Genomic DNA, 17,489 nt, shown 5'->3' with positions numbered 1-17,489 from the left:
AAGTTACCAGTAAATATATTTTGAAAGACACATTGAAATTCTGTTAGTTTATAGACATTTTTTCAGTGTCCTTGCAGAAGAAAAGATTAGCAACCTTTCTAGGTCCTTTTAATAAAGGCACTAATCCCACTTATGAGGTCTCTACCTTTATAATGTAATATAACAATATTCTCATGGCACTCACCTCCTGTTATAATTATAATGTGGGAGTTTGATCCCTGGTACCAAAAAAAAATAATAATAATTATAATGTGGGTTAAGTCTTAACATGAGAATTTAGGGAATATCAGGTATTTAGCCTGTATCTCCAATGCAACACATGGAATTCCTATAAAAATGTTGCCAATATAGTGTAATACACATACACATATAACTAGAGATCAGGTTCAATTATGAATACTGGTGCCAAAAATAAATATTGAAAAAAATCATAAAAGAAAATTTATGATAAGTATTATTAAAGTAAATGTCATACAAATAGATTTGAGAGAAAGATGAACTTCTTTGCTTTAAGTTGTACCAAGTTTTTTTTCCCACATATAAAAACATAGAACTAAGGGAAGCAAGGAAAGGATAGAAAGGAAAGGAAAGCAAAAATTAAATATAAAGACAGAGCCCTTCATAAAAATTTGTAAAATAGACAAACTACTATCCAGCTCAATGAAAAAGTGATGAAGAAAATGTAAACAAAAGATACACATTCATCAGGAGGAATTCACAACAAATAGATACTTTTAAACACAGTAAAAATCATTACTCATTTGTATGACAGCCAATTGAAAAATCTGAATAAAATAGATAATTTTCCAGGCATATATAATTTATCAGTCATTAGATAAAATATATGAAGCTACCAGTAAACAAAATAAAAACAAATTTGTTAAAGCTCTTTTAGTGATCTCACCTAAAAATGGAGACTTCGTAAAACCTTTAAAGAGATAATCACTTTAGTACTATTTAATGTAATCCAAAAATTAGAAAATTTAAAAAGAGCCGGTTTCATTTTTTACTTTGAAAGACACAAAATATATACCAAAGTATCCAACATAGCACCCATGTTCCCCATAAACATGAACTATTGATCAAATATATTTATAAATAATGATGCAGATCAGTTAAAAACCAGGATAAAATAATTCAGCTTTATTCTTTTAATAGTTGGGTAAGTACGTAACTTCATCAGGCAGTAAAAAGAATTCTCTCTTCACTATCAATTACCATTATTTTAATGTATGAATCAATGCAATTACATATAAGACAAAAAAGTGAGTTATGAATGAGACATCCTTCAAAGTAACACAGAGATCCATCTTTCATAACAGATGGTATATGTTGAAATCCATAACCGTCTGAAATATTTTTTAAATAAAGTGCTAGTAAAAAGTAACATGAAAATAAACTATATTGTTAGGCCAGAAGCATATAGAAAATATAGTGGAAGACATTTCTGTTATGGCAATGATAAAGTGCACAGGAGTACACTTACTATTGACATATACAGGCCAAAAAGACATACACCTTGAAGGAATCTTAATACTTGAAGAAATTAAAATGTATGGCATTAAATTTGGTTAGGAAATTCAGCATTACTGTCAGCTCTTTATATAGTTGGCAAAATCTGAATAAAGTGCAAAAAATCACATACAACTAAAAAAGGAAAAGAGATTGTTGTGAAATTTCATATGTAGTGGGGGCAGCCAACAGACCCTGAATGTTTTATAATTGAAAAATTGTTAGGTGGACCTAACTACCTAGTGTGCATGTGTAATTTCAGCTACTCAGGAAACAGAGGCAGGAAGATCACTTCAGCCCCTGAGTCTAAGATCAGCCATGGACAGCATATTAAGGCCCTGATTTTAAAAAAAAACAAGAAACCCTACCAGATCTTAAACACACAAGATCATAAGCCAGCAGTATGCAGAAGGAATTAGTGGCATCTGGGTTGATAAATCAAAAATGCATATTATAAGGTATCATAAATAGGCACAAATATATACTGAAAAATTGTAATTATTTAATGAAAATTGTTAAGTGCACCTAGAAATGATCAGGGAAACTAATGCATGGGGTCCATGCATATTTTACACCAGTATAAATACCATTTCATCCAAATTTCAAATGCAATACATAGCCAAAAATGTCCAGCAACAACTTAGATATATATTTTTAAGTCTTTTTTTTCTTTTTCCTTTTTTTGGTTTTTTTGAGACAGGGTCTCACTATGTAGTTGAGGCTGACCTAGAACTCACTATGTAGCCCAGGTTGGTCTCGAACTCACAGCGATCCTCCTGCCTCAGCCTCCCCAGTGCTGGGATTACAGGCGTGTGCCACCACGCCTGGCATATTTTTAAAGTCTTGTTAAGAATGCTTTTCTGAGAGATCTGAGGCTAAAGGACGTTAAGAACTATGCCTGTGGAACTGAGGTTAGTGACAATGCATTAGACACTTGAGGCCATGTGCCAACCACTGCACTCACAAATGTAACCAAATATCAAATGAACCTAACGCATTTGACATGAACAATCTCAGAAAAAAAGTCATCTGAGCAAATAGTAAATAAATGGGCACACAAGGTGTTCTGATAAAACAAAAGACCAATAAACCTTAATAGAGAAATTAAAGCTGAGGATTGAGCTCAGCGGCACTGCCCCTGCCTCACAAGTGCAAGGTCCTGAGTTCAATTCCCAGTACCAAAAAAAGAAAAGAAAAAGAAACAAATTTACAAACAAGTATGAGTAGATCTCACACAGGAGATGAAGTGAAAATGCTTTCAAAGATGGGAAAAGTTTTCAAGCAACATTAATAATGTTTATTAAAATTGTGTGGAGTTTCAGGTTTCTTTCAATTTGTCAGAGACTCAACTATTTGGAAAATACATCCTGTCGGTGAGGACCAGAGAAATAGGTACTTGCATAAATTGGTAATAAGATAAAATTGGCACACTGTCCAAGGAAGAATATTTGATAATAAGTCACAAATTCTTTGCATACTATTCAAGCCTATCATTGTATTTACATAAATAGGACTTACACGTACTTTCACATGTATGGAATGACTGAGGTACAAGAATGTTAATTGCAGTCTCTGTTACAATAGTACATAATTAGAAATGACACAGGAAGTCCACGATAAGCATCTAGTTATCATAGCCACACAGTAGAGTATTAAGAAGTCAGACTTAAAAGATAAACAAAAAGCATGAAGAATTCTGCATGACCTGGAAACTCACTGTAATAAGCAAGAAGTAAACATGTTGAAGTTTGTAGGATTATATCACTCATAAATAAAACAGTAATAATTACATATGGTATCCTTGCTTATAAGTATGTCAGTCTCATAACAAATCTCTTGTAGGTGAAATAACATGGTTTTAAATATACACATTACTTCTAGCCATATGTACACACAACCATATGTATATAGTATATAAATGAATATGAGTACTTATATGTGTGCATAAAAACAAAACAATTCCAGAGCTGAAAACTGTGTTTTCTTTCTCCCCAGAGCTGGGGACAGAACCCACAGCCTCCCTCAAGCTAAGCAAGCGCTCTATCACTGGGCTGCACCCCCAACCCTTTTTTTGTTTTTTACTTTATTTTTTTTATTATTTCACTAAGTTTTGTCCAGACTGGTCTCAAACTTGTGATCATTCTGCCTCTGCCTCCTAAGAAGCTGTGTTTCAGGTGTGCACAACTTTACTGTCCTTAATTTCACTTTTGTTAAAATATTTGACCGTTTTTTAGGTGTGGATTTAGTAAAGATTTTTAAAATGCGATTGATCGGACTTTAGTAAGAAACATTTTTTAAATTATTTAAGGCAGATGTCCTTGCAAGGACTTAGCAGTGACTCACTGCAGCTAACAAGGACAGAGCTGGCCCTTAAGGCGCCCACTGATGTAGACATAGCTTTACTGATAAGGCTAAAGATTATCTAATATTGGCCCGTAATAACCAAGCAGTAAGCCTTTCCAAACAAAGTAATTTTTAAAATATTGAAATAACTAAAATCTTAAGAAGGAAAATATAAAAAGGGGTCATAAAAGAAGAGAAAATAGAAAAAGCAAGGCAGAAAATAAACAGCAGTATTGGAAGTTAAACACAATGCAAAATAAATAATTTTTAGATTTGCTTATATTGTACAGTTAATTTTAAGTGAAACATGTTAGTACAGAGGGGAAAATTTCAATGCCTTAAGTTAAAATTATTTAAAACTTGTATTAACATACAGGCAGTTCACATACTACATAGCCTCAAATATACAGTGGAAAAATGAAAGCGCTACTTGGGAAAATCCATGAATGTAAGTATGGATTAGCACATACTTTTAACAACATTATGCTTTCACTCACCTAAACAGTGTAAGGGGAGCATAGGATTACACAATGATCTTAACTATTCTGTTTAGAACCCTACACTTACTAAATGGGAAAATGCACTTCTTACTCATATATAAGTGGCAGAACAAGGGCAATGTGACTTTCTTACGGCCCCAAATCCCAGATGACCCACTCTTCTGATTAAAACAGGGGACAAGAATGAGTTTACCATGTAGTAGCAGTGTTCACAGGAACCCACCTACAAGATGATCTCATCTAACTCTCAACAATGTGTTGTTATCTTCACTATCTACATCAGATAAGGAAGCAGAGATAAGTAATCTGCACAAGGTCAGCCTGTATCCCATTGCAGAAAGTTACAGAGCCATGATTTGAACCTGTGATGTCCAAGTCCAGAATACTTGGATTGACTGCCACCATGCTGCACAGCCAGCCTACACTTTGATCTGGGGGGCGGTATGTGGGCGGGGGGTTTGAAGTCTGTCTAATACCACAAACCACGTGGAGAAAAGTATATGCTTTCATTGTAGATGGTACAGACTGAGAATCCCTGAGCTTCAAGGAAGAAACGTAGGTCTTACCTGTCCATTTACCATTTAATCTGTCTCCAAATGGGCCACCTGTTCTCCTGCCTGAACTATGTGCAGTTCCTCAGATTTGTACACTAGCACTCCACTTGTTTTCTTGCTTCTTGGGCCAATGATTGAGCCTCATTAACTATTAACTTATTTCCTTCAAAATGGCCGTTTTCAACACACTGTTATGAAATGGTTAACAAGGAGTCCTGACTTCGATTCTTTGAGAAGACAAGACAGGATGAAATATGCAGGGATTTTATTTGGGAGCATTCCTAAGAAAATAGGAAGAGGGCCAGTGAAGTTTGGAAATACTGTGGAAATCGTGCAGCTCCGACCTTGAGTGAAGAAATGAGAGGAGAAAAACAAGATCAGATCATCTACAGAAGGCTGTGGATTCCAGTGGAGGTTCAGCAAAACAGTCCATGAGTCACAAAGCCATTGTCGAAGCCATCACTGAAGTCATATCTATATTTAATTGGTTCAGTGTCACATGGGCTGTAGAGTCATAAAGGTTTTTGTGACTAATACACAGCATCTCTGGTGGCAGGTAGTAGACAACCACACTGGCTTAAGGCTGCGCCTCAGCGTACTAAATTGGAGCTTAACGACACATATTAAGGGAAACTCCTACATAGCCCCACTGGCTGTGTCTGTCCACAGTATTGAGAACAACATTCTCTAGAAAGAGGAGCATCCCACTACCCAGAAAGTCACGGCACTTCGTAAAAAATGGTGCTGATGGGATCCGAAGTCCCTCCACCACTGCAGAACTCTTTGGCCCTCCAGTCTCTGGATTCCTGAGGAGCTACCGGGGGCTCTGTAGCAAAAGCCTTAATGGTACAGAGTGGGCTGGAACACCTCCTTTTTGCTCTTCCCAGCATCCACGATGAGATTAGCAAGGTGTTAAAGAAATATGAAATGTCTGCCCAATGCACCTGGGCTGTGCTGAGCCTACTCACCTGCAAAAGCCTGACGTTAGGGTCACAGGGCTTAGTGTATTGCTGAAGGGTACCGACACAGGCGCCCTAAAGAGAGCCAGACCCAGATGTGTTCTACTGAGTCACCCCAGAGAGACAGGCAGCTGTCTACATGTAGGGCCGGTAGGAGCCACATGTTTCTGGTGAAAACAAAACAAAATCATCCCAGTGGCCATTTCACAGGTCCAATATATATGTGAGCAACAGGAACCAGAAACCAAGACCAGATATTTCACCCAACTAGGAATTCAAATCATCGCTATTTCATAAAAGGGATGGTAAGAATGTATTTTCACATTGCCTTGGCAGCCATTTTGAATATAAATTTAGATTTCTCTTATCAGACAAAGGAGAGTTTTGTCTCCTCCCACTTCCTCGTGTGTTCAGTGCATATGTCTACTTCACAAGCCTTCCCATGGACAGCTAGGTACGACCTCCTTGACTCACACCACCGTCCTCCCGTGCACCCTGCACAGGTCTGATGCACTGGCCGCCTTTTAGCACGACCTTGTAGAATGCTTGCTTGCTCTAAACCCACCACTCAATACTCCCACTTGGGTAACATCCTGGAACTTAATGAAGGTTTTGATGCTCAAGCAGTCTCTCCTCTCCTGTCTTCTCCCTTCCTCCTGTCTCTCCCCCTCCTCCGCTTCCTCTCCTTCTCCTCCCGTCCCCACCCCTCCTTCCTCCCTTTCTCTCCTCTCTCCTGGTTGAGTGAGTATGTCCTGGACAGCTCCTCCTTCCTGTTGACCCTGCTGCTGGGTATGCTGCCCACTTCTCTCTGGGATCTGTAAGTAACGAACGCTGTGTCACTTCATGTTTTGTTGCGCTGCCTCTTCTGTCTTATTTGACCAACACTCTCAAACCTAACTCTCTGCTCAGGGCTCTTCTAGAGCATGCCTTTCCTTGTAGAAATAAGATGAGCTCAGGTCAGGCAAGTCTGTCCATAAAATGAGTTTCCTATGGGAAAGCTACCTAGTCACTGGTTAGACAGCTAGGCATTTGGTTGTCTACCAGGATAAAGAAGTATCTCATAAAAGGCACACCCAGATTCCCTAGTGCCTGTCAGGATAGAACTAGAATTTCTAGCCACTGTCAGAAAGAAAACTAAGGCTAAGTTAAAGGAAAATCACAACAGAAGAAGGGAGCAATTGGTTGTTACATGTGTTCACTGCAAGGTCCAAGTTACTGCTTAACCACTACTGAAATAAGACAACTGTAGGGTAAAACCAAAGGCTCAAAAATCTGCATTTTATTAAAGGGCCTCCCGTATTCATAGCCTAATTTCTTGTGTATTTATCAGAACCACTCCCTCTGAGGTGTCAGATTAAGTCTAGAGAAGTTGAAACCTCCAAAGTAAAAGAGAAGGTTATAGGATGCTACAGTTAAGACGATAGACCTTCAGGTCAGGGAAGAAGGGCAAGAGCAAACATTACACTCACTCACTTGTATTTTTATGGCCTAGAAGGCTCATTGTGTTTGACAACAATCATCAAGGAAGCACAGGGTAGTGGAATAAAGCCAGCAGTTCTCCAGTCGGCATCACTCCTGCGATAGAGTCAGTAGGACCACCACCACAGGAAGTGACTTAATAAAAGCTGCAGCTTCGATTACATATAAGATCACGTATTGGGGCTATCCTCCCTCCTGGGGATAATCATCCCTTCTATTCAGGTGGATCATTGGGATATGAAAAAACTCAGTCTTTTCTGGTATTTTCAGACATAAATTCCCAAATCACTCTCCTGAAAAATCATAATGAATATACTAAAGAGACACCTGTGACTTACAGGGGATTGACAGCAAAATGACTCATATGATCATGCGTGTAACCATTGCCTCTTCTTGTTTGTTAAATGGTGCCAGTGGTAGTGGCCCTGCTGGCTTCCTTTCTGATGGTAGGTCTGATGCTCTGGTGTGTAGACACACATGTTGGAAAGAAGTCAGATCCCTGGCACTGCTGGTGGGAAAGGCCAAGTGGGATTGTATCCAGGGCCATCCAGTGAGCACAGCTGTCACAGATCACTTGGATCTAAGACATGTGCTAAAGGGCTGGGTAACAGCATAAAATGAGAATTTCTACCGACTCCCAGGCAGTGACTGAAGAATTTTGTTTTTGTTCAAGACAGTGGACTTGAAATGATTATAGTACACCATAAACATGGCAAAGGCTCCCTCATGTGGAAGAAAATAGCCATTACCACACTTCTCTTTTCAATCCTGCATAACTTGATTTATACAAATACCACGATTCCTGGAGCTCATTTCATTATTGCAAATTCAAGTAAAAAACAACAGGTCTGTACCCTGTATGTGGTACTTAGCACTATGAGAGTCTGAGGCAGGAGGATCACCTGGGCCACTTAGCAATTTAGTAAGACCTTGTTTCAATATACAAAATAAGTACAGCCAGATAGTTAGCTCTTTGTGAAGGCCATGGGTTTAATCTCAGTACTGAAAGAAAAGAAAGGAGAAAAAAGACAAGAATGCCATCGGTCTCATATGCCTTGACATGTCTTGTCCTTTAACAAAACGGGCACTGCTAAGTGAGAACAGTAAGCTTCTTAGAGATGGGCTGGGGTCATTGCTGAGGCATGGTCTTAACCACAGCTAGACGTGGAGAGAAATCACATCCAGCGATTACCAGTCATGTTATAAATCGACTCTCTTTGTCCCCTGCTGTTTGCATATTATCAGCACAAGGCTCACACTCCTCATTAGAAGCACCCACTGTCAAATAGGCCCCAGCTTTCCACCTGGTCATCCTCCAGCCAAGATGAACAGATTCCTGCACTTGGGGCTCTATTTTCCCTCCCGAAGGAAGCTTGGCAGATTCCTTCCATAGTGTGTTCATCTTGGATTAGGTTTTTTGTTTGGCTGTGTGGGACTCAGTTATTCACTGGGTCCCAGGGTTTGTCCCTAAGGACAGCAAAGTGTGCCAACAACACACTTTGTACATGCAGCTGTACCACGAGGTCACAATATGGAGTGTGTCTGAGGCATTCTTCAGTGTTTTCTGGCCAGCTTACCCCCAGCCCTGGATGACAGCCTAGGGGAATCTGCCCTCCATAAAACATAGTGCAGGGGCAACAATTCATGACTCTGTCCCAACACATAATTTTCTTTGCATTTTTCTACAATGTGAATTCTATTTTGAATATAACTGAACTAAACCCCCTTGGCTGACCATTCTTTGTTCAAATATCCAAAAAGTCTTATTACAGTACACAATCCGTAATTGCCAAGAGGGGCCCCGTGAGATAACCGTTCAGTTGGCAGATGTATCCCTTGTGGACGGAGATGCAGGCTCATCTGACCTGTGACAACAAAGGGTTTCTTTCTGCACCTGTTATCCTCATAAAACATAATGAGCGTATGAAATGATGGCTGTGTTAGCTTTATTAGCCCACATTGTATAATAAACAAGCTTAATTATTGCATAGTGTATTCTTCAATCATCACATAGGTTTTTCTCCATATAAAACATATGTAGATATAATTTGTCAATTTATAATATTAAAGCAAAAATTAATACAGCAACTGCAAAATGTGTATACAAGGTAGCTCATTCTCATCAGAGAGGCCAAGAAATCTTTCCTGAGAAGTCTCAATTTAGATATAGAGAACATGAAGATATGTGGTAGCCAGAACAAGACAAGTATAAAATCAGTAGATATTTATGGAACGGAGTAATTGAGTGTGTGGTGTGGCCCCACATTTTCAAGAAAATCAAGAATAAAGCACCTTGGTATTGTTTCTAAGCACCTTGCTGTCCTGATATCTTTTGTCTCAGCAGTTCATATGTTTCTTAACAAACTGCTGAGATTTGTAGGGAATCTTAATTTTAGCAGATCTGAAGGAATCCAGAATTTGAGAAACTTATAACTATTTACAGCATCACAGTAAGCAGCTACTGTGTTCTTAATTTTAGCTATGACATACTGTTAATGAGAGTTTAAGTGAAGGCCCCAGTGTTACAGTGTCACTGAAGAGTGGTAGAGCAAGCCAGTCAGACATAAAGACTCTGTAGTTACCCCAGACACATAGACACAGTCACAGTGACACACATGTTCACAAAAACACAAATAGCCATACCTTCACATACAGTCATGTGCACTGACACACATACAGATGCACAAATACACTCATGAGTACACAAACACATTTGCATGTAAGAACACAAGTGCTTCCACATCGGTACCCACCATACTTATACAAACACCTGCATTCACATACACACTTTTACAAACATACATACGCAGCCACACATTCACACAATCATGTGCTGACACATTTCTATGCTGACACACATGATTTGCACATGTGCACACACACAAGTGCACCCTTACACAGAGATGTCACACACTTAGCTTATGTCAAGAACACATTTACACACTCACTTTTGCCCACATACAGAACACAAGCACATATTCAAAGACATTGATGCACACATTTGTACGTGAACACACCAATGCACACTTTCATAACACTGATAATTACAGATATGCCTTCTCCAGTATTCACATTCATACATCTGCGTGCATGAACAGAAATATGTGTATTCAGGGACACGTATACACAAATAAAGGGTCATGCACATTCTCATTCATATATATATATATACACACACACACACAGACACAAAGCCACAGTTCGCACTTGTGTACACACATTGTCACAAAATTACACAGTACCCTACACAGAAATACAAAGTCACAATCCTCATACATGTTAAATTCACACATTCAGGCTATCACAGACATACAAATACATACATTGACAGGCAAACACATAAACGTGCTTACATAGAAACATGCACACAAGAACCCACACAAATGGTACATAAACACACAAGCACAAATTCATGCTAACAGAAATTCTCAAATGCATGTATAACAAGCAGAGACACACAAACATAGATGCACACAGAAATACATAAACATGCAGACATGCATACTGGCACACAAACTACACACACACAAGAACACTTCCGCATACACAGACCACACTACCGTGCTCATACACGGGCTCACAGATAGTCACACAACGCATGATCTCACACACACTCACACCCCCGCAACACTCCCCCTTCACACCGTCTGTTTCTAGCTGATTCCCGGTTCCTTTCCTTCATTAGAAATTCTTGTTTGAGACATCAGTTCTACCTCATGTTTCTTATTCTCTAATCATTTTTGTCAGAATTCCCTTCTCTCGCTTTATTTTGGCTGAGCTAAATTCATTATTTCATAACACCGTCTAAATCTATATGCAGTAATGCACTCTGTCATTTCTTGGATATTTGCCATCACTTTTTCTTAGTACCTCTGCTTTGGGTGATGTTCTCCTTTGTCTTTTTGTTACAGATCCTTCTCCCTGTGCCGCACATTCCAGGGTGAGTTTCCAGCATCGTCTGGCCTGGCTGTGTTCTCGTGTTGTACACTCAGTCTTCATTATCTCGGTTGCATCCAGGATTCAACAACCGTCCAAGTGCTGGCTCCTGTGTTTTTTGTCTTCAATCATTCCTGGAATAAAACTTACAATCACATATAGAAATGTATTCTGGGTCACCCACAATTTTTCCAGAATAAAGCAATGAGTAAAAAACAAACAAATGCATCAGCTATACAACTTTTCTTCCTGGGTATGCAAATGCCACAAACCGAACATACAACTTTTTGTGTTCTCTCGACCAATTGAAGACCCAGAACCCATCCAACCACTCAAGTCAAAAACCATGGTCTCCTCTTTAGCTTCCTTTAACTTCCTTGTGCTGCAGTACAAGGGGATGAGCACATTCTAATTATTCTAAATCTCCTAACCTGTCTCTACCAAGGTCTCTGCCACCACCTCAGGCAAGCCTTTTGCTCTTCAGTGGGTGATTGCAACTGTTTTTGTCTGCTTCCTCTCTCTTATTCATTTTTCCCACCGGACCCACTCTCTTCGTGAGCCAGAATGATCTGTCTACCTCCGTGGGAAGAGCCCTCTGTTCCTCACTTGAGCAGATACACCTAATTTCATAATGAGGATATAAAGCTTGGGTGTAACTTTAAGGTTTGCAGATAGAAAATTAAGAAGTTGACACTAATAGTCAGGAAAGCATGATTTCACTGCAGCCCTGTGCTGTGTGAGAGTCTTATAGTTGGATTGACTCATTTATTCTGTTAAGGACACTGATGAGTCTTCTTAACATCTTTCTCTAAATGAAATAGCTATTAAATCATGAACAATGTTTAGACTGCTCTTTCCTGCAGAGTTCTGTGAATAACCAAACAGTGATCTAGAATTTGGAATTTGAAGCACAGATTGTAGATTGTTTCTAGGTCTACCAATCTGGCAAGCATGTTTTCATGTCCCAGATCTGAGAGGAGGTCTCACAGGAAAAAGGCTCCTCATCTGACTCACATTTTCTCTATAACCCTTAACACAGTCATCTTATTTGAAATTCTGCCTTTCCTGCATGCCTGCCCTTGTCTTCTCTGCTGCCTCCACTTTCTGAAGAATAAAAGGATCCTGGCTACAAGGCTCGTGTTCATGCCACATCCTATGTTCACTGCTTCTTAGACACATGTGTTTCAGCTCAGTTTATAACTCATGTATTGGTGAAGAGAATGGTAAAGTGGTTTGTCCAACTTTTTGCTGGATCGTTCAGTCTCATCCCGTAGGTAGAAAAAATATTTCTAAGGCACAGCTGAGTTTCTCTGTGAGAACCTTAACATATTCAGAAATATCAAAGGCAAGCCAGCCTAGTGCAATTGCCTTCTTTTGTGAGGAATGCTTTCACACACTTTCTGAAGGCGTACTTACTTTGAAAGCCTCCCTGCATCATCAGTCATTGGTGATTTGCCCAATCAATTATCTTTAAGCCCTTAGGGTTTTTTCCTGTTAAGTTTATTGCTACATTTTAGGTAGACAATACAGTTACATTCATCATTTGGAACTTGTAACTTTAATGATGTATCTTGGTTCATATTTTTCCCCATACCCCTGCCTTCCACCCTCTGCACCCCTCCCTATTTACAAAGACTTTGTTTCAATTTTTCTTTTTCTAATATTTTTTACTTTCCCTTCTCTCCGGATTTCCCCTATCCTTCCCACTTCAGCTACACCTATAGAAATTTTCTTCCTATTTCACACCGCCAATTATACATTTTAATTATTATTTACACTTAGTTTCTCACACCAGAGAAACTGGTATTTACACATGTGTATGCTGCTATTTATTTCACTTAGGAGTATGACCTCAGTGTACATCCATTTAGCTATAAATGTCTTTAATTTCTCCTTTAGGGCTGAGTAGTATTTCATTTTATTAAAAAAAACACACATCTTTTTCCAGTCTCCAATTTATGGGCAGTTGGGCTGTTTCCAAGTTTTACCTATAGCAAAGTGCACCACTATGAATATGGATGCCCATATAACACTGTGGTATGATTTTTAAATATTTGGAGAGGTGGTCCATCGAAGGAATAGCTAGGTCAAATAGGACCTCTAATCCTACTTCTTTTAGGCATCTTCATACCCATTTCCATAGTGGTTGCACCAGTCTGTACTCCCACCAACAACAGAGTAGGGTTCCTTTATTACCACAAGCCCACCATCATTTGTTATTGGTTGATCTCTTGATAGCAGCCAGTCTTTCTGGGGTGAGGTGGAATCTCAGTATTGTTTTCAGCTACATCTCTCAAATGAAGAGTGATGTTGAACATCTTTTCATATGTTTATTTGCTGCTTTTACTTTTCTGTCTGAGAAATGTCTCTTCATTCACATGTCAGTTTTTTGATTGGGTCTTTATATTTGGGGGGTGGATTTTTAAAAGTTCTTTACATATTCTAGGTAAAGTCCTTTGTCTGAGGAACAGGTGATACATTTTTTTCTCACATTGTAGGTTGTCTCTTATCTCTGTTGGGGGTTTCTTTTGCAGAGCAGAAGCTTTTTAATAAGATGAGATCCCAGTTGTTGATTCTTTGTACTAGTTACCATGCTACTGAGGTTTTGTTCATAAAGTCTTCTACGTCAATGTCTTCTAGACTTGTACCTAACTCATCTTCCAGCAAGTTTAGTGTTTCTGTTTTAATATTTAGATTGTTAATCCACTTCTATTTTAGTTTAGTGCATGGTGAAAGATAGGGGTCTAGTTTTAATCTTTGGCAGGTTGAAATCCAGTTTTTCCAACACCATTTATTAAAGAGGCTGTCTTTCCTCCAGTGAGGATGGTCAGCTCCTTTGTCAAAGATGAGGTAGCTAAATATGTCTGAAGTTGTTTCTGTATCTTCCAATCCATTCCACCTTTCCTCGGGTCTTTGTTTGCCACTACCATGCTGTTTTTATCACAGGACTTTGTACTATAATTTCAAGTCAGGGATTGTGATACCCATTGTTCTGTCCCTGTTGCCTAGAATTGCTTTTGCTATTCTAGGTCTCTTCTGGTTCCAGATTATTATTATTATTATTATTATTATTATTATTATTATTATTATTATTATTATTAATCCTTGTGCTTGCAAGGCAGGCCACGGAAATGCTGAGCTAAATCCCCGGCTCCCAGATTAATTTTTTGATTCTTTTCTCTAGTTCTGTGAAATACACTGTTGGACTGAATCTCTAGAGCGGTTATGAAAGTAGGGCAGTTTTCACTATATTGGTTTTTCCTTCCCAGAAGCAGGGGATGTTGGTTGTTTCTTATATCCTCTTCAATCTCTTTTTTCATAGTGCTATATTTCTCAATGTATAGTTCTTTTGCTTCCTTCCTTAGATTGATTCCTGGATAGTTCATTTTATGGATGACATTGTGAAAGGAATTCTTTCACTGATTTCTCTTGTCAGTGAATCTGTTATTTGTGTACAAGGAGGCTATTAACTTTTGAGTGCTGACCTTGTATCCAGCTACTCTACTGAATCTGTTAATTAATTCTAGAAGTCTTTGGGGGCAGTTTTTGGGGTCTTCTGTGAAAAGTACCATATCTTCAGCAAATAATGACAGTTTAACTTCCTCCTTTCCTATATTTATTCCCTCTATTTATTTCCCTTGTCTAATTGCCCTGGCCAATGTTTCCAGAACTATATTGAACAGGAGTGGTGATAGTGGACATCCTTGTCTTGCTCCTGATTTTAGATGGAAGGTTTTCAGGTTTTGACCATTTGGTATGACGTTGGCCATTGGCTTTTCATAGATAGCTTTTATTAGGTTGAGATAAAGACCATCTATTCCAATTTTCTGTAGGGTTTATGCCATGAATGTGTGTTCAATTTTGTGGAATATTTTTTCTGCATCTATCAACATGATCATATGGTTTTAGTCCTTGCCTCAGTTAATACCATGTATTCCATTTATTGATTTATGTATGTTGAACGATCCTTGTATCCCTGGGATAAATCTGACATGGTCAACGTGCATGATCTTGACGGCCTTCTATTCTTTTAGCCAGTATCTTCTTGAGGATTTTTGCATCTATGTTCATTAGGGAGACTGGCCTGTAGTTCTCTTTTGTTGTTGTTGTTGTTGTTGTTGTTGTTGTTGTTTGTTGTTGTTTTTGTTGTTTTTTGGGGGTCCTTGCCTGCTTTTGGAATCTATGCAACACTTTCTTCCAGGAATGAACTGGGAACTATGATTTCCCTCTCCATTTCATTGAATAGTTTAAAGAATAGCTGGAATAGTTCTTTTCTAAATATTTTGTATAACTCAACAATGAAGCCATCAGGACCTGGTGTTTTCTTTGTTGGTAAATTTTTATTTATGTTTTCAATTTCAGTTATTGAAAATGGGGTGTTTAGAACTTTTATATCTTCATTCAACTTTGTGAATTCATATGCATATAGGAATCTGTCCATTTCTTCTGTGTTTTACATTTTATTATAGTACAGCTTGTCAGAGTGGGTATTGATGATGTTCTGGAATTCTGCTGGCTATGTTGTGACTTCACTCTTTTTGTTCCTAATTTCATGGATTTCTCCCCCACCCCTTTTATGGGGTTGGCTCAGAGTTTATCAGTTTTCTTACTCTTGTGAAAAACCATGTATTTGATTACCTGAGTGTTTTGGAACATTCTCTTAGTTACCATTGCATTGGTTCTGCTCTAATCGTTATAATTTCCTCCTTTTATGAGCTTTGGAATTATCTTGCTCTTCTTTTTCTAGGAGCTTGAGTTTCAGCATTAGATTATTTGAGCTTGCTCTGTTTTCCTAACATGGGCATTCACTTCTATGAATTTCCCTGGTAGAACTGCTTCCATTGTGTCCCATAGATCCCTGTACGTTGTGCTGGCATTATCATTTAATTGTAGAAACTGTCTAATCTCTTCCTTAATTTTCTCTGTGACCCATTGGTTTTTTCAGGAGAGTGTTATTCTATTTCCAGGTGTCTCTGGTGTTCTTGTAATTTCTTATGCTATTTTTGTCCAATTTAATTGTGCTATGGTCTGATAATATATAGGGGATAACTTCAGTTCCTTTGCATTTACCTGCACACATTCTGTGAGCTAGCATGTGGTCTATTTTGGAGAATCACCCATGTGCAGCTTAATAGAATGTATATTCTGCTTTTGTGGTATGGAACACTGTGGATATCTGTTAAGTCCATTTTTTCAAAATCTTGGTTCAGTTATAGTGTTTTGTTGTTGATTTTTTTTTGTGTAGATGATCTATTTGTGACAGTGGGGTACTGAGGTCCTCGACTACAATTGTATTAGTGCTTATTTGGTTTTTCATGTCCATTAATATTTGTTTTGTAAAGTTGAGGGCATTAGTATTTGGTGCATATATATTGGTGGTTGTCATCTCTTCCTCTTGGATTGTTCCCTTTATTAGGATGTAGTGACCTCTTTGTCTCTCTTCATTTGTTTTGGTTTGAAATTTCCTTTTTCTGAAAATAAGATAGCTACCCCTACTTTTTTTTCTGGGTTCCTGTCACATAGATAACTGTTTTCTGTGTGTTTATTTTCAGTCTATACATTTCTTTTTGAATTAGGTGTGTTTCATGTACACAGCATATTGTTGGGTTTTACTTCTTAATTCATTTTGCTAGTCTGTTTCTTTTGCTTGGTGAAATGAGGCCATTAACATTGGTGGTTATAACTGTTAGGTATTGACTTATCCTTATCATGTTATTTTCCTGTTGGCTGACTCTCTTATTTTTCATTCCTCCTACCCCTCCCTTTAATGTCTTTCCTTCCCTGATAGCTTTGCTCTGTTGGGCTGTTTCCAAGTTTTGGCTCTTACAAACTGTGCTGCTACGGGAACTAGAAGAAAGAATCAACAACTGGGATCTCATCTTATTGAAAAGCATCTGCACTGCAAAAGAAACCATCAACAGAACTAAGAGACAACCTACAATGTGGGAAAAACTTTTTACCAGCTGCTCCTCAGACAAAGGACTATTATCTAGAATATATAAAGAACTCAAAACAACTAGCCCCCCCAAATATAGTGAACAGACATTTCTCAAACAAAGAAATAAAAGCAGCAAGTAAATATATGAAAAAATGCTCCACATCACTGGTCATTTGAGAGATGCAGATGAAAACAACACTGAGATTTCACCTCACCCCACAAAGAATGGCTGCTATCAAGAAATCACACAATAACAAATGTTGATGCA

The 17,489-nt window shown here is 38.4% G+C and overlaps 1 long non-coding RNA gene across 1 annotated transcript in view; it reads left to right on the top strand.

The window, feature by feature from the left end:
* Window positions 1-11,462, top strand: part of LOC117285174 — a 34,541-nt gene extending 23,079 nt beyond the window's left edge. The window contains exon 3 of the long non-coding RNA XR_004516138.1: window positions 11,259-11,462. This is a non-coding gene — a long non-coding RNA (uncharacterized LOC117285174). The remainder of the gene's footprint in view (window positions 1-11,258) is intronic.
* The last annotated feature ends 6,027 nt before the right edge of the window (window positions 11,463-17,489 follow it).

This window comes from Fukomys damarensis, unplaced genomic scaffold, assembly GCF_012274545.1.
Source record: "Fukomys damarensis isolate Sample0158 unplaced genomic scaffold, DMR_v1.0_HiC HiC_scaffold_7, whole genome shotgun sequence".
NCBI lineage: Eukaryota > Metazoa > Chordata > Mammalia > Rodentia > Bathyergidae > Fukomys > Fukomys damarensis.
This window is presented reverse-complemented; position numbering and strand designations above follow the sequence as displayed.